The sequence below is a fragment of the Pezoporus occidentalis genome, unplaced genomic scaffold (genome assembly GCF_034315485.1).
Source record: "Pezoporus occidentalis ecotype Australia unplaced genomic scaffold, CSIRO_AGI_Poc_V1 ctg97, whole genome shotgun sequence".
Taxonomy (NCBI): Eukaryota; Metazoa; Chordata; class Aves; order Psittaciformes; family Psittacidae; genus Pezoporus; species Pezoporus occidentalis.
This window is the reverse complement of record NW_026916336.1, coordinates 828,719-851,546: the sequence shown is the minus strand read 5'-3', so window position 1 is coordinate 851,546 and position 22,828 is coordinate 828,719. Positions and strand designations below refer to the sequence as shown.

At 43.9% G+C, this 22,828-nt stretch overlaps 1 long non-coding RNA gene across 1 annotated transcript; it reads right to left on the bottom strand.

Moving 5' to 3' along the window:
* Positions 1-298: 298 nt before the first annotated feature.
* LOC134157499 (uncharacterized) lies at positions 299-22,231 on the bottom strand. The gene is made up of 6 exons (XR_009962340.1): positions 22,082-22,231; positions 20,615-20,786; positions 16,601-16,701; positions 12,803-12,974; positions 7,487-7,621; positions 299-520 (listed from the first exon to the last, which is right to left on the bottom strand). It is a non-coding gene; the product is annotated as an uncharacterized LOC134157499 (long non-coding RNA).
* Between the last annotated feature and the right edge of the window lie 597 nt (positions 22,232-22,828).

Here is a 22,828-nt window from a genome sequence, read left to right as displayed (position 1 = left end):
CTACAGCAAGATCATGGAAAGCTGAGGCCGATATTGAGGAGCAGCATGCCCTGAAATAATGCTGAGCTGAGGCATCAGTGCTGCTCAAAGGCTGTGGCAGCTGGAAGGAGCCCAGGTTTTGGGAGGACAACGCAAATGGTCAGGCCACAGGCAAGTCATACCCATCCTTCAGCAGTATATGGCTGGTCTCTAAAGATGCATTTGTAACATTATCAGTCTGAAGGGCCCTGCACATGAAGGGAAGGGCAGTGGTAATGTTCCTGCATAGTGCTGTGAAACATACACACACACAAGCATATATGTGCATACGTGTCTTTAAAATTGGTGTTAACAACCAACTCAAGTAAAACATTACCATGACTGCATCAAGACAAAGGAAAGGGAGCAAGAGGAGAGAGGTCTCCACCTGCAGACTTTTTAACTCAGTCTCTCGAAAGGATGTATTTCCTTGGTCCTAAATGGGATTTGCTTTAGCTCCAGACAAAACCCTTAGGATCCTGTAAGCTCAACTAGGTCACTCCTGCAAGGAAAAAAATAAAATGAAATAAAGAAATTAAATTAGATGCTGAAATGAATAAAATAAAATAAACCCAGGACAAAACCAAACTGCAATTCCTCATTCAGCTTCCCCTTTCTCCTCTTTTAATCCATACAGTACCATCCAGTTCCAGCCTCCCCCCCTTACCTTTTTTTAAATACAGTCTAATCCTGAGTGTGAACTGATGTAGTTTGTGTGTCGGGGGTGGGGGGGGAGGAAATCTCTCTCTCTTTCTGCCTTTTTTTTCCCTTCTTCTTTCCTTGGCCCAGTTCATTATTTTTCTTTCTTGTCACTCAGTGTGATAGGTTGAACAGAAGTGCACAGATGAGCACTGAAAACGGTGTCACAAGGCCTTAATCTAGTCTTTAATGCCTGACTTCAGAGATGTCATTTATCTTCTAACTGCAGCAGGCTTCCACCAACTTTATCTCTAATAATATATTGATGGATTAAAAGGGTCGGGCAGGAGACCGGGCTGGAAAAATTGCTTATTGACATCAAAATACAGTGCCCTCAACCTGATAAACATGGAGGGGCTCGTGTATCTCCCAGAATAGTTGGCGTTGCTATAATTTTTTTTTCTAGCATGTTTCTCCCAGGTTCATGGGGTGGTCCAGCAAAATAAACAAACGGAACAAATAAATAAGAAATACAGGTTCTGCATTGACACAGCCAAGCGGAAACCCAACCATTTCTGTAATAGTTTCTTAATGACAGTGCTGTGCAGGGCTATTTATTGCAGACTGCAAGCCACGTTTCAAAGCGACCTGACAGGGAAAGGCTGCCATTGTTTTATGCAGGTTGGGGGGTATTAGGACATAGGGGATGAGAGATTGCAACACCCTGTAATAGCATTTTGGGAAGCTGCTTCTTTACCCAGTGGTATAAGAGTCAGGGGCTGTCTAGCAATCTTTATGGCTGAAATTCATCCTTTGCTGCACAGATCTCATGCAAGAAGAATTAAACAGAGGAGGAGAAGGGACTGCCACACAGAGCATCAGCAGAAACGCTACCCGACCTCCGCTCTCCGCTACAAACCTGGCACACGGGTACCACTGGGGAAATGATAACTTCTGGGCAAGACACAGCCTTTTTCATGCCCCAGATGCAGCCAGAGAAATCCTCCTTTGTCCTCAGCCACCATGAGCATATTGACTTGCCACTCATCCCTGATTTATCTGTCCCTTTCCGATTCCAGCAGTTCTCATTGCACGTGTTGGCTTAGGAAGAGCTTCTCCAAGGCCAAACAGCTTCCCAACGCTACAGGAACAAATGTACCTGAGACTCAGCATCCCAAGAGCTCTGCCAAAGGCAGCAGAAAGGTTCTCCAATGTGCTCCAGTTGGTTTTACTAATCCTGTGGGATTACTGGCAGGGAAAGGCAGTTACAACTGGCACTGAGAGAAACAGCCACAGGTCAAAATGGTTTCCTTACAGTGGAATGAAGATGGCTCAAACATTCACCACACAAACATTGCATTGCTGGGGAAAGGTGGAGCCCCTGCTGAGTCCATTGCAATGTGACTTTTGTTTGTCTCTTGCTGAGGAAATTTTTTGGAAATAGGACAACTAAAAAGGACGCATCTTCATGCTGAAAGCTCCAACATTTTAAGCCTGGCTGATAGTAAACCCAGGCTGAATGGCAAAATCCCAAAGCCTTCTCTTGGAAGAAGTTGAGAAAAGTGTACTGAACAGGATATCACATTTTGCACTGACATTCCTGGTTCATTCCAGCTTGAGTTACAGGTGCTCCCCACCCTGTCCCATTTGTTCTCCAATAGGGCTCACTCAAAAATACCACCCATTGTGCGCTGCAATGGACATAACCTCCAAAACTGGTTCATGGGCTTCTTGGGAAGCCCATGAGCCACTGAGACAGATGCAGAGACAAACTTTGTCACCAGGCAAAGCATTTGATTTCATTTTCCTGGAGAGAAATCCCATGAAAATCAATCTTCTCACAGAAAATTTTGATTCTTGGCAGAAAGCCTTTTTCCGATCAGGAATTGCCTCAATTCAAAAATACCTGAGCAGTGATGATTACAAGAAGAGTCACATTTTATTTCTGCATGCATTGAGAGGGATTTTGTGTGAAGGCAAGCTTGACGGTCCTTGTGGAGGTGGCAAAGTTATGAGCATCATCATTGCAAGAGTTTTTAATTGTCAGGAGCTCAGGCTGATTTGATCATACCCCAAAACTCAAGCTAGGTGGCTTGGAGCAGTGTCAGATCATAGAATCCCAGCCTGGTTTGGGCTAGAAGGGACCTTAAAGCTCATCCAGTTCCAAACCCCTGCTAAGGGCAGGGACATCTTCCTTCTTTGCTCCAAACTCCATCCAACCTGGCCTTGAACACTGTCAGGGATGGGGCAGCCACAGCTTCTCTGGGCATCCTGTGCCAGTGCCTTACCACCCTCATGGGGAAGAGCTTCTGCCTTAGAAGGTCTAATCGAAATCTCCCCTCTGTCAGGTTAAAGCCATTCCCCCTTGTCCTGTCACTACAGGCCCTTGTAAAAAGCCCCCCTCCAGGTTTCTTATAGGCCCCCTTTAGGTACTGGAAGACTGTTATAAGGTCTCAGAGCCTAGCAGAAACCACACTTGCCTTGAAAGCGGTCCTTAGCTTAGAAGGGATGGTTTCATGAGAGCTAACAAGCTTATTTAGCTTTAAAGACTTATCCTTCCCTGATAGATGTAAATAATACTGCAGCACATTCCATAGACAACGTCAGGCATAAAGATCTCTAGGACACAGAGCCCACAAATAAAGATCAGTGACCAAGTCCCATACAAATGGGCTCTGGAAGACCAGTGCTGATAGATACCATTCCCATTCAGGAGCTCTAAGAAACACAAATGTAAATAAATAAATAAATAGGGAGAATGGGGAAAAATTAGCCTGATGATCTCTGGTAAGCAACCAAGCCATAACTTCAGTTGTGAGCATTGCTCTGGGAGCAAACAGCTGAGCATCACACTGTCTGGCATCCCATTTCCTCAGATGGGAACGAATGGCAGGTGTTCGCAGATGGAAGAACACAAGCCTTGCATTATAAGATTATCTTCCCAAAATTTACCCACTGAAGCACTGAATTTATCAGCTGAATTTATCAGCCAAAGTGCCTCAGAGTTCTGGGAAGCTGCCTCTGGCTGACTACTGGGTGGGAAGAATGTCTCCAATTGTTTTGGCGTGTGGAACTAAAGCAGCTCAGCCACTTTCCCCTACACCTGCCAGTCACTCCTGGTTGCATTTTATCTGAGTACCACTTCCTAATTTCACTATAGTGAAGACTATCAAAATACATTTTTGCAATAGGTAGCTAAAGTGCCAAACCGTGAGGATTGTTACACCTCAAATAGAAATTGAATAAATTACTGTTGTTAAAAATAGCGATTTAATACCCATCTTCTGTTAAGGAAAAAACCTCAACCTGTTTTTTTTTTAAGTGTCATTCTTTACATGTGTCACCTTTTTTCAGACTCCTTGGCAAACAGAGAAATACCCCAAAATGAGGTGGTTTTCTCCCTCAGAAGCGGAATTCTCTGAGGCTTTTTGCAGGACTTTGTTCCCTCCCCACTGAATTCCCTGGAAGGCTTCACAGGGATATAACCAGCACAGTTTGGCCAGTGCTGCTTGGTTTTAGCACCTCACTATTCTCTAAGACCTTTTGCAAATCCACTTTTTCCATTATTCCCTTTGATTACCCCATCCCTCTCCGAATTTCCAGCTAATCACTTGTAACAAAAAGGTGGGGGGGAAATAGCATTTCTCATCCCAAAGATGAATGTTTTGCATGGCCATTTACATATCCATGAGGCACAGCAATGTGCTGCGCATCACAGGTCACCTGTGAGCTGCATCCTGCAGCCAGACACAACCCCTCTACAGACCCTGCTGTAGTATTACTGCTTTGCTCACAGGAATGTGACACTAAGGAAGCATCAACCATAAATTACAGTCCTTCACTGCCTACTTTCACTGTTGTCCACAGCATTGCAGTTTTCTCCCCAAGGCTCAACTATTTTTCACTGTTAGGTATTTTACATGGGAATGATTTTATTACTTAATGGACTAGTAAGCTCACTAGATGGTGTTATTTTTTCCCGTGGTTGGTCATTTGAAATAAAGAATATCCAGATCACACTTGGCCATCCTTACCTGTTTTCCTAGTATTCTTCAGAAATAATTGCCAACAATTTAATGGAGTGGTTCCCAAAAGGCTTGGGCATGCACATCTATTTGTTGTACTGCATCTTTCGTCTTCCAAGGTGCCTTCTCCCTCAAGCCACTTTTCCCCTGAAGAATCACACTGTCAAAGCCCTCATTATATTATAACTTCTATGCCCCTTTTCTCTTCTCTTCTCACCTTGTTAAATACTGTTGGAGCAAAGGAGTTCAGTAGCTCTACCATTTTAGCAACACATTGATTTTGTCTCCCTCTTCATTTATTAATGGAACTACTTTCTCTCTAGTATTCCCTTTTCCCTGATATAATTGTAAAAGCTCTCTTTATTCCCCTTAAGCCTTTCTGCTCTCTGAGCTGGCCTTATCTTTTCCCTGCAAGCCTTAACAGACTGTATATTCTTGTTTAGTTCTCTTTCCCTTCTCCGGTTTTCACTATAGGTTCTTTCTTTACACTCCTATCTTTCACCGGCGCTTTGTTATGCCACATTGGATGCTACTTGTCCTTCCATTTATTTCAATGGGAACAGTAGCGTGTCCCATTCTATGGCACTATTCTGGTATTTCTGGCCTTCTCTCACCCCTCTGGATTTAACACCTCTCCCTGGTGCACCTGGGTCTTGCCTGGCCACAGAGGCACCACATGAGGTGACAGGCTAGAAAGGCACCATCTGTGGCAAGCCCCGCACCTTGACATCCCAGGTATGTGCTCCCACCTAGAAGGAAACAAAGCATCTTCCCCAAATTACAAATCCTATTTTTCCCACTGGCAGTTCAGAGCCAACGCTTGGTTGTGAACCCCAGGCCAGAGCATTTCCAAGAAGCAAGAGGGCAAGTTCACAGTGCAGTTTTAATTATTGTCTGAAGTAATCCAAAGGAAGCAAAAGACTGGATGGATTTTATTGGGGCCTCTGTGAAATTTCTGAAGGGGATCTTGTATTATAAGCACTGCAATATCAGTGGGACAGACTGAAGGGTTAGGGTTAGTACTTTATTGAATGAATCATCATTTCATCCGGAAGAATCAAAGCACTGCATTTTTAAAATAAGGAAACATGTTTCAATTCCACTAGATTTAGAACATGTTAAAATGAGGCACTTTCCTGAAATTGTAACAAATTCACACAATTCTTCTGCTAAGTCTGAATCTACATTTTCCCATATGAAATGTTTGGGCTTGTTTGTTTCATTGGTTTTTCAGCAAGTCCACAAAATCAAGATAGGAATTATCACAAGACCAGAAAACAATGCCTTTGAGGAAAGATTGAAGAAGCTGGGGTTACTCAGCTGGAGGAGAGGTGGGACACTGCTATAATCTCCAAGTACAGAGAAGGCTTATGGAAAGAGGAAGGGATAGCTTTTCTTCCTGGTAGGTAAGATAAGTAGTCATGAGCTTAAACCACAGCAGGAGAGGCTAAGGCTGGATATGCAGAAATGAGGCTGCTGAAGTGCAGAGACATGCTATTGGGGGAGAAGGTTTTGCCTGTACTGGTGGAGGTGTCTATGAAACAAACAAGACCACTACCCACCTGGAGCAGGATTTAAAAGATGCTGCTGCAAAGGTCATCCCAGGGTCCTTTCCACCTCTCTCAGCCTAGGATTTCACTGACACTGCTGTCCTAGCAAGCATCAGTCTGCTATGTTCAATGTTTTTTGGATACTGCAGCACTTCTATAGCACTGTGTGGTTTTGGTAGATCTAGAGAGGAACATCCCAGAAGACCTGCTTAGTCTCCAAATCTCCCATGAAACAGAGCCACTACGGTAGGAGCTGCCTATGTTAAGCACTGCTGAAGCTTAAATTTCTGTAAAAACATTATCTAAAACATAAAAGAGTCAGGCACTGAAATACAGCTAGATCCATGAAGCCAAAAGCCCCAACACTTGCACAGACATAGGGGGACAGGGATCCTTTAAGGAGTTTGGCATTGCTCCCTTCTCTAAGCGTCCTCTGGTGTGCACAGAATTTGTAGCACAGTTAATTTCAGGAAATTAAAGAGAAAGAGATGAGAATGTTTGAACCTGTGTGGCAGGAAAAGGTTAATTATAACCCATTTCTTTGGAATCTATTTTCCAGGCATTGAATATTTGTAGATTAACAAGTAGTAAGGCCAGAAAAGATACTTAAAGTGTTATAGGCTGGAGAGACCGTGATGGGAGACTGTGGCAGAATAGAGCTTGTGTTTAGGCCAGAGGGCCACAGTAAAGACGCTTGTCCGAGGACTGTGGGAGGCAACTGGCTAGAAATGTTCTAGATTGGTGGCATCAGTCAGGAAGCTTCTGGAAACTCGAAAAAGTGCAGTAGACTTTGCTGGTGTCATCACACAGATTCTCAGCTGGTTTTGGGTGTCTCAAAACCAGTGCAACAAACCCCATACCAGCCTGGACACAGCACAGCAATTTGTGCTGGGGAACAAACAGCAATGTCAGCACAGGGCTTTCATCATCCTGCAGAACAACTACAGAGATGGTTTGATATAACGCATTGCTAGACTTGCTTCTAGTGAGGAAATGTCACACATCTTTAAGCAATTTGGAAGAGATTCTCTCAGCAAAGGGGTGAGTTTTGCAGAGTCCCTGGTGGCCCTTGCAATCACCCCCTTGGGCACAAGCTCAACAAGTCTTCCAGTCCAGGAGCTAGCTCCAGGATGCTCTGTTGTTAGCAAAAGGTGAGCCAGCGCAAATGCCATCAAGCTTGGAATAGACATCAACACAGTTGTATTGGGATGCTCAAGGACATGAAAATGTGGAGTATGACTGTGTTGGTCATACCATCCAACAAATCCAACCAGGCCAGCTGCAGAAAAAGAAGGCAGCTCCTGATCCTTGTAACTTTCTCAGCAACATTTCCATTAGTCCAGGCACACTCATGAAAATGCTCTTTTCAACAATTTGGGAACCTTCTTCCTGCAAGAGAGCAAAGATTGCATATTAACTCTTGAAAAGATGAGATAACACTATGCCTTCAGCTTGCCACATCCAAACATGTCCTTTCTTGGCTTTGCCTCATGCAAGAACACAGGATTAGTCCATTTTGATGTTTTTGAAGACTGTATCACACAACCCTTTCCCTCCACCATTCATCTCCAGAGCAACTGGGGGTTTTGCCTTATTGGTTTTGCTGAGACATACTTCCAGAGTCCTGATGCTGTAAGGTTAGAAGCACAACCACACCACCAGTCCCAGCATTCCTTTACCCATGGTGGAATCATGGCAAGTCTTTAAGCATTTGAAGGAGGGGGGATGGAGGAAGGAATTCCATGTTTGCAGAAAAAAGAAACAATAATTCCTTCGGCAGTTTGATGTTAAAATAAACCATAAAGGCTTGTAAGCTGCTCTGAAGCTTGAATGTCAGAAGTAGACCCCGGGGACGTGGATTAGAGGGCACAATGAAGGTGAGTCTGTGAAATGAGCATCACGGATCTTTGGACAATTGTTAATAAGAACACAGAAATGCAAATCTCCAGGAGCCGGTGAGGCATCAGCCTGTGTGCCTAGAAATACACATGTGACTCCTATCAAATTAAGGGAGATTCACACCATGATGGTAAAAGGCACATGGCTGAATTGATGTCCATTACAACAGAGAGGCTTATCTCCTGCTGGCGGACAGCAAGAGGTCCCGCACAGAATCAAGCCCAGTGTCCCTTCTTGTACAGAAAATGTAGAGAAGTGACCCTATCTAAATCAGGCTGGGTCTATTTATGGTTCTCTTTGGGGGCATTTGATCACCTTATGTAGCACTACCTAGAGATTCCCTTACATGTGAAACAAGCAAATTGCAAGCAGTTTAGTGAATCCTGACTGCAACTACAAATAACACATCTGATGATCTCCTTTCTTCACTTTTTCACTTGGTTTTGTATGGGCATCCATCCCAAACTCCTTATGAAGCTGAGATGCTGCTAGAGAAGAAAACTAAGCAAGGTATTGTGTACCAGTTCCTCATGCACTAAGGGCTTTCTTCTGGCTGGCTATGACTTGAGGTTGCTCTTTTGTTTTGGGTTTACAGGCTGAAAATGAGCCCTAATTCCAGCCTAATGCAAGCTTTGCTGTGCATCTGCACAGTGAGTCATTGCATGCACCCTTTGCAGAAAGATAAGCTCTTATAGAAGTGGTTTGTCAGCTCAAGACCCAATGAGAGATGACTAATGCTTCTACAACAAGCTTTGAGTCTTGTTTTGAACAACACAATATTTGGGTTCTTGGGGATCAGCAGGTAAAGTGTTGAGCAAGGGTCTCCTCAAGACCTGGACTGTGCTCAGAAGCAACTCTGATCTTGGAAACTGCAGGCATCTTCCCAGCCAGCACTCAGTCCTTACATATGACCTTCCACTTCTGTTTGCAGATGTTGCCATTGGACCTTCTTTTCCTACAAGGGCTAAATGCAAGTCAAAGTGAAATGATAGGTAGCCACTAAATACATGATATATTACAGCATTTAGGGAAGGATAGAGGATATCTTTCCAGTCTCCCAAAACTCTGACTTTTAAGCTACTGCTGATTTTGCCCAACCTTAGTTTACAGCCCTTATGAAATGTTTTTAGCAAAGGCAGATACCTCATCCCTGGCAGTGTTCAAGGCCAGTCTGGATGGGGCTTGGAGGAACCTGCTCTAGACGAAGGTCTCTACCTGTTGTAGAGGAAGGCAGGGGGTTGGAACTGGATGAGCTTTAAGATCCTTTCTAACCTAAACCAGCCTGGGATTCTGTGGTCAGGCACACTGAAGTAAATGTGGGGACTTGCAACAGACTGAGGGAAGAACCCAAGCTTTTGGTGAACCTCAAATCCACATCTCTCCAGAGCTCTGCTATTAGCAGCAAGGAGAAAATGTGCCACACCAAAGTTAGCACTGGGTGGGTTTCATGTTATGTCTCCAGAGCAGAGACAAAACAAGCTTCCATAGGCACATCCCCACCTTCTTTTTCTTCTGAATCCTTTATTTTCCCCCCTTTCTCATTCTGTCTTTGCTTGCATTTCAAGGTTAAAAAAAGTCAGGATACAATAGTAAATATGTAAGATTAGCTCCTAAAATATGTTAGCAAGTGAAAGCTAAAGAAAGCAAAATGAATTTAAAAAAGGCTTTCTTGAAGCTTAGAACAGAGACAGTTCTTTTGATCCTTTATCACACACTAACAAAAAAAGCACCAAGCGAGATACATATATATATAATATACATATAATATATATTTATATACTCTATATGCACGGGTATATGTGTGTGCGTGTGCATATGTGTGTGTGTATTTTAATTCACATAGGCTTTCCTTTCTTTAAAATGCTGCAAGAAGCTTTTTTTTCTGCAGATTTCTTTTTCTTTCTTTTTTTGATATTTCAAAGCTGGCAGTTCAGTAAATGGCTGGAACTGCCACATCTCTGTTCTTGCTAAAGAAATCAATGCTAATCCTATTACTGGCAGTTATCACCTATCCCAGAAACCACGGCTAAAAGAAAAAAAACCACTGAGATGTCAAAGTAGGAAAAAAGCATGGGGGAAGGGGAGAAAGCGCCCTTCATTCACTTTCAAACAGTGATTGTTTTCTTATTTTTGATCATTTTTTCCTGTTAAGAGAGAAACCAAACCACAGGAAAAAAAAAAAAGAAATAAATGGGGGGGGGGGGGGGGGGTGAGAGGAAGGAAAAAAAGAAATAAAGGGAAAAAAAAACAATGTTCATATAGCATTAAGGGCCTAGCTTAAACCTATGCACCCACATGTAAACCCAGGCATCACTGAGAGCTGAGGCTCACCCTGCAGTGCAGAGGCAGGGAGTGGGGCCCCAGTGACCGGGCAAAGAGCATCCCGTGTCTCCAGGTCTGCTGCCCTGACGGCTGCCAGTGCTACAGGGCTGCCTGCAGATCCTAAGGGATTGCTCGGAGCCAGTGCTGTCAAAGCAGGGGAAGATGGAAAGTGTCAGCTCCTATTTGGGTGTGTTTGCCATGTAGGGACCCCTCCAAAGCACCCAGCTAGATATTTGCACAGAGAAGGAAATTGCTTGAGGTTTGATGTGCTGCCTCTCCTTGGTGGAGCCAGTTGTGGATGCGACCAGACTCCCCTGCCTGCTCCAGATATGAGAAGTGCCCCATTTCCTAATACAGAGTAATTCCCCCTGATGCAAGTTGTGTTCTGTCTGTCCTTCACATTTGCAGTTGTTCTCAAAAAGCTCAGGGAGGTTAGTGCAGATCATACTTCACCACCCATACTGGATCTTGGATCCTCAAATGTCATTTTTATGGGCCTATATCTTTGCTTCTCTTCCCATATGCCTCTACAACACCATCTACACTACTTGATTATCCCCAGTGTACACCTCACCTGCCTGGGATTTCAAGGTCCCTGTTGTGGTTGTGATCAGAAGATGCCGAAAAGATGGAACTCCTGAGGTCAGCTCACTCTGTGAAGGCCTATCATCTCTTTTGGCCTATCAGCTGGCCCTGACCAGACTTTGGGTGGTCAGACATCCCAACTGAGTACATATTATACTAAAAGCTGAGATCAGCAGCAGCATTTGAACCTGTGCTTTGGGAAAGAGGCATCCACCTCCTATCCATTAGACCACACCATCCGCCTTGTTGATATGTTGAGGTCAGGCTGGTACCAGCGAGACAGCTCACGAGTAACAAGCAGGAAAAGACAGCACAAACCAAATGAGCAGCCAAGAAAGAAATGAAAATAAACCCAGATCAAATGTTTGAAAATCAAATGCTGGAAAAGCAGATAGCCAGATATCTGCTCCAGCTAGCCACAAGTTGGTGCACTTCTGGCATCTGGGGAAGCATTTCCACAGCAAATCACTTACCACCTGATACCACCATGAGAATCATTTCCAAACTCCCACTTTTAAGCAAACTCTCAGTTCATTCAGGGCACTGGCTCACTGGCCAATGAGCCAATGAAGATATTTGGAGCCTGCTAGGGATACTTTTTTCCATCTTGAAACTCTGAGGCAGAGTTACTACCCATTTAAGACTTTGAGAACATCTTGAACTTGTGCAAAATGAGTTTGCAAACCCTGGGGGAGTCAGCAAGGGATGAAGGAACCACTAGAAGCCATTATAGGAGGGACCAAAACCCAGACACTTAATTTTTGTTGTTATTTGCAAGCAGCAAAACTGACCAAAGAAACAAAAAGCAACAGAAGGAGGAAGGTATTGGGCTTGCTCTCTCTGCCCTCTGGCTGGTTTGTAGGTCCTGCTGCTGCACAGCGTTGTTCTTGCCCTTCCTGCCGAGCAGATCCACCACGATCACCTCTGATGGTCTATCCATGCATATCCAGCTTCCCCTGCTGGCAAGTAGGAAGTAGGTGATGTAGGAAAGAAAATAAAAAGGGATGGTAAAGTCTTACAGGGCTAAAAAGCAGGCCATCAAGACACTATGGGTAACAGAGGGAAAGCAGAGTTAATGACACCTTGGGATAGATCAGGCTCACACAGTCTGTACACAGCATGTCACAGTGCCGGGGCGGAACAGAGATATTTCCATCACAGGATGTGGCAGGGAGCAGTCAGTAGCAATGCTTGATAGCAAAACAGAGGCAGGGGTTGAAAAGGAAAGCGTAAGGATTCCTTAGTACATAGAAAGAAATGCATAAAAGCAATTCCTGCATGTGCCTGGGGTTTCAGAGGGGATGGAGACAGCTGCGAGAATACGTATTTGTTTGCTTATATTTGGAGGTGCTGAAGGAAAACAGTTGTTGGACACCCCCAAACTAAAAATAGTCCTGGTTTGACTCAGAAGCAAGAAAAAAAATACCATTTTGCTATGAGTTTTTTCACCAGTTTAGTAAAGTGATTTTTAACAAAGATTATTCTTTGACTTGGGTGGGGAGAAAACATTAACAGTATGCCAAAGTAGCAAGAGAATAATATAGGAATCTCAAAAGCTTTCTTTTCTATAGCAGAAAACAGTGGTGAAACCAGATCTATAGCTTGCAGTGACAGAAAGCACAACCCCAAGTGTGCACAGACCGAGGGTCCCACATCACCTTCCTCCCAGCCCAGAAAGAGAAAACAAGCAGGTTTTCATTTCCTAAGCAAGTTTTTCTTTCCCTGCTGGCGGACATGGTTGGATGAGCCCTGTCTTACCCTTACCTGTTCCTTGCCCATCAGCAGGAGGGCAGTAGAGCACAGCGTGATACCATATTTCTGATGGCAGGTGACAGGAGGACACAGACAGGGATGGAGGGACATCAGCAGGGTCCAGGGTATTCCTGTCCTCCATCCCCAGCCAGCGAGAGTGTAAACATCTGCAGGAAAGCAGTCCCTGAAATAAAACAGAGACACAGCAATGCAACCACAGCAGGCAAAAGTGTAGGAGAGGAGATCATCATGTAGAAGAGGGATCACCATGGGTGGCTTAAGCTGTGAAACCCCCCCACAGAAGAATTCCCCTTCTTAAAAGCAGCACTTTAAGAACATTTTTTTAATAGTGGGGTGGTTTTTTGTCCTTGTTTTCCACCTTTAAAATAAAAGCCAGGCACCCAGCTGAAGATCCAGCCAGGAGAATTGAATGGAATCAGCTATACTACCAGAAAATGAAAGTCTGTGTGATTAAAAGCATTATTCACTATTTATACAATGTCAGCTCTCTCCCAGTATCAATATTTGGCAATTCTCTTTAGAACTATGTGGGTTTTAGCCTCTTTTGTAGTTCAATAAGTAGGGAAGATGGCCCTACTGCAAGCCCTGGATTTGAAAGACATAAAATCAGCATGCCCCAGGAGTTACTTTCTGCCCAGGCTGTGCCATGCTCCTATGGGATAAAGCCAGGAGGACTCCCATCTCAAAGTGTGCAGCAGGATGGACACAGAGCTTTTAGAAGGGTGGTAAATCTGATACCTGCTTTCTCTTAAAGCACTGCATTTTTATAAACAGGATTCTCCCCTTTGCTCAGGCACCTTTTAGCTGCAAACAGTCATCTTGATTTCTAACTCCCAGCTCTCTTCTGCACAAGAGTCCTGTCAATCTGGTGCACAAAAATGGCATTGTGAAAAAAGCGGGGTCAGGGCTGAAGGATTTCCAGAGTACTGTAGCAGTGATCGACCATGGGAAAGATTGGGAAGGGGAGCACAGCTCCCTAGATCATTTTTCTTTCTCTTGCTGCGCTTACAAATGCAGCAGGGAGGAGAACGCAGCCAGTACCAGGCACAGGAAGGGACTTTTGGGAATGCTTCCAGGCAGTCCTTCCCTTGCGAGCCACAGAACAGCCCTGGTGCAGCAGCAGAGGTCAGAGCCTGGAATTGCCCAGGAAACGTGCATCCCCTCCACCAGACACGGGCAGTTTTCCTGAGCAAACTGCCATTTCTTTGAGATCTGGAGATGCTTTCCCTGCAAGCAGCAATGACAAGCTGCTAAATGGTGTCAGTGACTGTCTGTCTGAGCAGTGGTTAAAATAAACCATCCTTTAAACGCCAGTGGCGTTCTACCACATCATCAGCACAAGGCTGGCTCAAGTCGGGGATTGATGTCTCTTTAATTATATAAATCAAAATAAATAAAATATCATGCCCTTGGGCCTGTTGCAGAGTGCTGAGCCTGATAGGAAAGCACTTGAAGGCAGAGTAGTTTTGGGAAAAGGCAGCTCGCTGCACTGCATGCAACTGAAGGGAGGAAAGAAAAATGATGCTGAAAGATCAAACCCATGCATGGAAGTCTGAAGGAGATCAGGAGCTGCTGACAAAGCCCATAGCCAGGAAAGAAATTGCCCTGGCTCAAAACAAGCAAGAGCAAAGAGCTGGGAAATGAGGATGTGTCAGGGCAGGAGGGCTGGCCCACTCCATTCAGTCATTTTACACCCAATTAACCCAAACCACAGGAAAAGTTCTTCTTGCACTGCTCATCCCAGTGAAAACAAGAGCTGCTGCAGGAAGGTCCCACTGAAATGGAGCTACTTTGGCTTCTTGCTATCGCGGGCAATTTAATTCATTCAAATCAAGATCTCTCAGTCTAGGAAACAAAGAGGTTGCAACTGTACATGCTCTTTCTCTAGGTTACTTTTCAACCCCATGGTCTTCTGGCATGGCCCTGCAGAGCCTCATGAATCTTCTTTAATAGCCAATATGGCCATCACTACAGGTAAAAAAATACAATAAAATGAAAAACTGAATATAATTTTTTTTTTTTTTTTTTAGGAAAATTTAACAAGTCACAACAGAAACAAACCCTTTCAGAACTACCTTGGAGAAATACTTTGCCTTTTTGAAGGCAGTGAAAGTGAACAGCTTACCAAAGCCACCAGCTAATTCTTCATCTCCTTGAGACCTTGAGCAAAGGCTGGATGTATTTACAGGAGAGATATGCATGAGATCAGCTGCAAACTATTGCTCCCCCATCACTGAGGGTGACTGGGCAAACAGCGGTGATAGGGACCACCCCATCCTGCCATCATTGCTGTTTTGTCAGGCTGTAACATCAATGGACCTACAAGCAGGTGAAGTGCTCATCACCAGCGCATAATTACCCCATCTCTAATCTTAATTTCAAGTATTTTCCCATGAAATGTTGTCTGTTTACGTTTCCAGTCTTAAAAAATTCATATCAGAAAATGGCATAATGTCATATTTATATTATTTGGATATTCTGAGTTTACTGCTCACTCCATTGGGGGGGGGGGGCAGCTTAGAATCCACGTAATATACGATATAAAATACATGTTTGTGCACAGTGTATAATTTAATGCATGAGATACACAAGATCTTCCAGCAGAGAGTGTTTTAAACAACAGCATTTTAGCCTCCAAAGCACAGCAGCAGGGGAAACATTTTCCATGCTCAGTTTCTCTGCTATTGGAACATTTGTTTTTTATTCTGAATATTTCAGCACATCTATTTACCTGGCACTATATTTAGTACCACAGTACCAAGATGGCATATATAAAGATTCAATTGCAATTCCCATCTGATGTCCCTTCCCTCTCCTTTTTACCCCCTTTTTTATGTCCGCACTCTGAATTCAGCACAAAGTTGGTGTGTTTAATTTAAAAAGAAGTAAAACGCGCCAGGAGACGCCTCAGACCACTGCAAATCACCTACTTTATAGAGGCAGTAAAATTGTGTATCGGATTAAAAATGATGCTGATCTGAAATTTATGATAACTTTTAATGGCATTATAATTTTTTTTCCCTGTGCGCTCCATCACTGAATCGTTTGGATGCACAGTGCAGCAAGATGAAATTTGTAAGGGAAGAACATTACATAGGCAAGCACCGATGGGGGAAAAAAAGGCAGTGGAATAATGCAAGAGCCCCTTTTGGGTGGGAGAAGGATGCTGCCACAGCATGCTTTGCATGGCCCATGGGGCTGGGCTGATCGGTCCCTGCAGCACAAAGGCATGGATGTGCTCAGCACCATGGAGTGAAATACAACCCCCAGCAGAAGGTGGTTATTTAGGAGAGCACTGAGACTGAATCATGCTGAGTGTCTCTTGCAAAGGTCTAGTTTCTGGCATGATTCAAGGTTCCTTTTCCCTCTGCTAGGCAAAGACTGCAGCAGGTGCATCAGTCCTTTGGCTGTGTACCTACCCTGATACTATAGAGATCATCTGCCACCGGCACAGCTCTGCAGCTTCTTGCTCTGCTTACGGCAGGTCTGTGAGGACAACTCCATCCAGCACTCAGCACTGAAATGGCTTTGGTGGAGAGATGCCAGCTAAATTTGTGGAGAAAGACCCACCAAAGGTTCTCCGTGTAAAGCCATTTCAAGTTTTTAAGTCATGGCTTGATCCTGTGGTGGTGATAACATGGATCCAATCCCAGAGCATTAGGAACCAAGGGTATTTATGAGTGTGCAGACCCAGGAGGGCAGCAGTCTATCTTACGCATGAGTCAGATGCATACCAGAGAGACCAACGCTTCACCCCTTCCACTGTATATTGACAGAAAAGGGACTCACCAGAGATGCAAGCACCAAAGTCAACAGCTGTCAGCAATCCAGCTGGCATCCAGGAGGGAAATGTCAAAGCATCATGTTGTTACTGAGGTACCACCTACTTTCTGCCCAGCCAAGGGGAAAAAGCACCAGTCACGTAACTAAACACTCTGTCATGATAATACACACGAGAAGCCACAAGCAGTCTTAAAATCTGCCTTTCCCTGACCCTGACTTTGCAAAGCAATAGACATTCTCTAACAGAAACAAAGACAATAGTATGTTAGTCACTCGGAAATTACTATAAATTGCTAAGTGTATGCATGCATGTAAACAGTGAGCCTATTAACAGCCACAGAACACTGAATCCCACTACTTCAATTTATAATCGTATTTGTGCAAAAGCAAACCCACAACAAGTCAATAGCTTGGAGTTCCTCGGGAGAAGTACCTCTGCATTCAAGGAACCAAAGTGGTGGCACTGCAACTTCTTAAAGGAGATGCTGGGGAAACCAGCAAAATTCTGGGATACCACCCTGGTTTTGCTATTGCTGTCTTCAAAAGCAGGTAGTGAAAGTCCCATTCTCCCCCTCCTCTTCTTCATTTATTTCATCTCCTTCTCCAAACTCTGTGAGACTACTCCACAATAAAATATTAACCGCTGTGATTGTTTTGCTGTATTATGGGAAGTCAAAACCCTTTTGAATTGTATTTTGCAGGGACCTGCCTTTAAATCTGTATGTTCCATCATTCCACAGCAACACATGCAATTTCAAACAAACAAGTAAACAAACAATGGCCTGATTCTCTGATCAGTCTGTTTTACACTTTCCCTTCATAAACGTCTGTGTTTATTGACCCCACAGCAGAGGGATACCTGCGCTTGCTCCTCATAATTTTGCTTTCTCTCCTTGTGATATGTTAGCAGATCTCCTTGTACACTCCCATCTCCATCTGTAAAACATTTTCTTTGTGCCCCTTTGGCATTGCAAGTTTTCCGTAGCATAAGTATCTTGCATTAATCCATCCAAACTGCAACTCTTGGTTGAATCTTCAAGTGCTGCCCTATCAGCAAGAAAAAGCCCCAGGTCCCTGTTTCCCCCCTGGGTGTTGCCACAGTGCACCCTAGCATCTCAGCTTGGCAGCTAGCCTCCACCCAGCTACAGGAAGATCAAAGGGTGGTTAAGTAGCAGCCCAGGCTTTATCCAATTGCTCTTATCAATCTTCATAACAAAGGGGAAACAATTCAACCATCTCTTGTGGGAAATAAATTGAGCACACTTCTGTACTTGCCTATGTTCTCATTCCTTCAAGAATTAGCCCTATTGATGAGGCCCAGGTGAAGAGCTCCAGAAGCAATTAAAGCGAGTGCTATACCTCGAGGTGTACCTTGATAATATTTCTGTTCTTTTCACTATGCCCCTATCTCACACTAGCATCAACATGAGGTGCATTAGAGATGGTACTTCATAAAGAAAAGCTGCACTTCACGCTGAGAAAGCCTTGATCCAAATGCACTTCAATTAGCACAGTGCAGGTGCCAGGGACTCCTGGACAAGTTGCCGCTCTACAGATTAAGACAGAGAGGTGCCTTGGAGTTGTGGAAGAGGAGCCAGGATAGAGTTTGCTTTATTTTTACATCCTCCACTCCCTATTTTGGCCACTTCCCGGTTGCCCTGCCAAGACCACAGAGCCAAAGCACTGCCTAGACATCCTCTGGAAGCCACAGGTAATGTATTCCCAGGCCCATCAGATCTGTCAGAGCAGACACCATATCTTCGATCAACAAGATTCTGAGGCTTAACCTCATTTAAACGTTTACTCAACAAAGGTCAAAATTTATCTGACTGCTGAGACCCCCCGCCCCATCCACTCTCACATCTGGAAAGGAAAGGTTTCGCTGTTAATTAATTCATTCAGATGAAACCAGCAAAAGTGTCAGTGTAACAAATTAGGCACTCATTGATTATTGGCTTAAAGAAAAGAGTTAATGGCTCTGTTCTGGAAAAGGGGTTAGGCAAGTCTTTAAAGTGATACACACATGCAGTACTTTGCTGCTCATGTGGGCTCTGAAACTGGCACTTTAATTGTAAAAATGCATTTAGAAATTCCCTATTTCTCTTCTTCCCTTTTTCTGTTAGGATCGCTTCCAAACCGCCTGTGCAGCTTTCCACTGCATAATGTGTTTTGTGGACACAGCCCTGCTCTTCTCTGTTAGTACTACTGCTGCCTGGGCAGCTCGAAGGGAACATTGATGCTTTGTAAGTGAAGCCATGCAGAAGCAGTCTGCTCCCTGCCATCTCCTTGGGAAAAGGGCCACTTACAAGCATAATACATGGGAAGCATAGAGAGACAGGAGAGCTGCGTTTCACGAAGCAGCCAGCAGCTAAGTCTTGAAGGAAACAGGTTTAACTCACTACCGCAGCTAGGACGTGGCCCAGGGGTCCTACTGAAGATTACCAAAGATGAACAGAAGCAATCTGTGGTCAAGCATTACAGAGCTAAAGGCTCTGCTTTAATTAATGAAATTACAGCAGAAGCAGAAGATGCCATCTACCAACAACACAGAAATACTCAAATTAGTATCATGTCACCAAGGGCTGAAATTCATGTCACCCCCAAACTGGATGAGCAGTGTCCCTTTCTCCCTTCTCTTCCAGGCTCTATCTGTGACTTTGCTCATGTACAAAACTAAAGCCAGACAGGAGCATGTAGCAGCAGAGTGAAACAGTAAAAACAGATGTTTTAAAATTGGTGCAGGGCACTGCAGTAATGCTTGGGGCAGGATTCAAAGGGCAGTTTTAGCAACATGTACTGAAGAAATATTCAAGGCAACAGCAGTGGCATCTGAGGACTCTGTTTTTAAAACCACAGTGTGGTCACTGTTAGGACCTGATTGAAATTGCACTTATTTTAATCAAAAATCTGGATTGTGGATTAAACTTCAGAAAGAAATCACATAGCAGTATTTAACTAATCAAGGCTTTAAGTGACCTAAATGAAAATACTCTATAATGATAACTCCTTGGCTGGCTTAAGTCAGTTTGTACTGATGATGCATATTATATTTCTTATAATGGAAATAATCACAGTTAGTTCCCAACCTAGAAAAGCCACTTTGCCCTAGTAAAGCACACTTAGGACAATTCTGAAAATAAAGAGTATGCTTAACAGCATAAGGCACAGCAGTCAGCCAATGGACATAGCCTGCTTGTAGCCTGCAGGTAACTATGGCCATACTGAAGGGTTGTAACCCCAGAACAGATGTGTTCTGAGCCCAGCACACAATATGGTAAGCCATGCTGTAGCTTCTGAAAATACATCCACATCCAAAATACACTCCCTGTGTTGTCAAGAGACTCCTTTTCATCGGCTTCTCACTGTTTTGTGTATAACCATGTGTTTGTGGGAACAGGAAATTTTGCCTTTACCCACAGAACAAGGGTTAAGCCTTCACAAAAAGAAAGTTAGCACATACCTGTAGCCCGTCACCACCTTCTGAGAGAGGGGACCCATGCTAGTTGCTGCTGACAGTCACAGACAGCTCCAACGTCCCGAGTCCCCTCCTGCCTACCCACTTTCTTGCGCACTACATTAACATTGTAAATATTGTAAATACAAATATTAATTTGTAATATTACATATGACACCACTGCACTGTCTCACTACATGAAGCTCATACACTAGGTCACAAAACGCATCTCACTTCCCTATCTCAAACAGTTATCTCTTGGCATCGCTTGTTTTTTACCTGGCTTTCAATAACCTGATTACATTTGTTTTCTTTGACAGCAATAAGAGACAACAACAATTTCTCCTATCAATTCCAGGCTCCTCTGAAAAAGAGCATGGCTACAGCCTAGTTTAACTACATCAGGCATGTCCTAGGGTAACAAGGATATGATGAAACACATGCTTTGCAAGTGGGTTTTAGAAAAGAAAGACTACATTCAATGGCAGAAAAAATTGATTTACCCACAGAAAATATTACAAGCAAAAATCAGAGGTTAGAAGTAGAGCTGAAACGCAAACCATTACCTTCATTATCCAAAACAGGCTGTTTATTTGCAGCTCGAAGCTGTAGAAATGACTTGGCTTAATTGTAATTAAAACCTTTTGGTATCTTTAGAGCAGCAGAAGTGTTCCATGCAAAGGTAGCAGGGCTGTGAGGAGAAGAAGATGCTATGACTTAGAACAAGGACATCTTGGGCTGCAAGGAGAACAAAACAAAACCCTGACAAATATGATATTAGGCTGAGAACAATTTGAACTGTGGTAAGAAAAGAGGGATTGTAATTGAATTTGTAAAAGGCCATACAGCAAAACTAGAGCGAAACTGTTTGCAACATACATTAGCTGAAAAAGGCATTTCAAGTGAGAAAGGAGAGTGCTGGGGAAAGCGCAAAAGCCGTCTGAGCTTGGTGCCTGCTTTTGCCTCATAGCTGGCATCAAACAGCTCGCTTCATCTCCCTGGGACTGTGCTGCTTACCTGTAAGCAAGGGTAAAGCTTCTCACTGCTCCCAGGCTGTACTGACATCCATGTAAGTGGCAATTACCCCCTTGAAGTGCCTGTGTCCCCTGGAATAGACCTGTGGGTATTGCTAAAGGTATAAGATAATAATTTAGGAGATCTTGTTGAGTTATGTGTGCTTCTGCAACCCCCAGCCCCTCCACCAAGGTAGTAATGGGAGCAGTTCTTGCAAATCCTAATGACCATCTTCCCATTTCTGAAATAAACTCTTCAAGCAATTGTGTTGCTGAAAGAATTGCTGAAGACAACCTCTGTGAGAGAAGAAAACCCTCATGGAAGGGTCAGGAGCTTTATTTTGCACTTACACAATCTAAAAATGCAGGCAAACATTGCCAAACAAGATGAACTGAACTCTACCATGTTACAGAAACCTGATCTTTAACACCAGAGACTCAACAGCCATAACGCAGCCGATCTCCCTATGGCATCAGATACAGCTCAGAAGCAGAGAATATCACATCCAAACCTCCATCCATTTCCATACCACCATGTAGCCTGGTGATGCACTTCTGCAGTGCTCCTGAGTGACTTGGGATCAGGACATATTTCTGGCACAGTAACCAGTGCTCAACTCCCTGGTAGCTCCCATGGTAACATGCTGCCACCTGCAACCTTGCTGAAAGGGTTTTTACCTGTGCAAAAAAAAAGGGGTGAAAACCAGCAAGAAATGGGTGTGCTGTAGACAGATTTCACAGCTGGGTGTTCCCTTTGTGCACCATAGTCAAGCCCCAGATCCATGCAGATATTTAGGCTGGGCCATAATATTTCCTCATCCGCACCAGGGTAAACCCAGCTGAATCTCTCAGGAACCTAGAAATTGTGGGAAGGAGACATGGATGTCTCTCAACAAACTTCTTGTTTAAAAAGACAAAGGAAAATGAATGAGCACCAGAATTTAGCAATAGTCAGAGCAGGCCAGCATGCACTTAGGCTGAGATGCATCACACTTTGAGTTTGAAAAGTCTGTGTCTTACCTGTTTTAGGCTTTGTATTCTTCCAGTATCAAAGGTGAGAGACAATCCCCTCTGGTGAGCAACTGTACCCAACGAGGCACATGCAGGAGGAGGTGCATAATGTGGCTCACACTAATGTAATGAATTCCAAAGAAGTCACCTTCAAGTGTCTTCACCTTGTCCTTCAGTATCTGGTCCCTTAACCTCGTCTGGGTGATACAAGGCATTCAGCAAAAGCATAAGTATGCCACTTGCATCTGCACATTAAACCAAGAATAAAGCTTCAGCTGGGGCTGTATCCAATTCTTTGGCACATCAAGGATGGGAAAGGATGCACGGATGGCTTGTTCGCTAACCCACACTCTCCCTGCCAGAGAGCTGTGCCAGAAGTTATCAAGAAAGCTGCAAAATGAAAGCATGATATGCTGTGGTAATTATGTGTGCTTGGATATTTGGGGTTTTTAACAAGTGTTCTGCTTTTCAGTAAATATTCTTTAGCATCTCTGTTGTCCCATTGCCGCACAGTTAGCTGTAAAAACCATCAGTTCATCCTTATTAACTCTATCAGTGCCACAGATGGCCATCCAGCTGCAAGGGGCTGAAAATAGCTATGAGGTTTGAAGGGACCAAGCAGGCCATCTGGCAGAATTGTAAGGGAAAGTTTAGTGGCATCAGTGAGTAATGTGTTGTTTCAAGGATGGCAATTCTAACATCACTCAGTGGATGCTCAAAGTAGGTTTTCCCCATCTAAAGCAAAGAAAAAGTTTC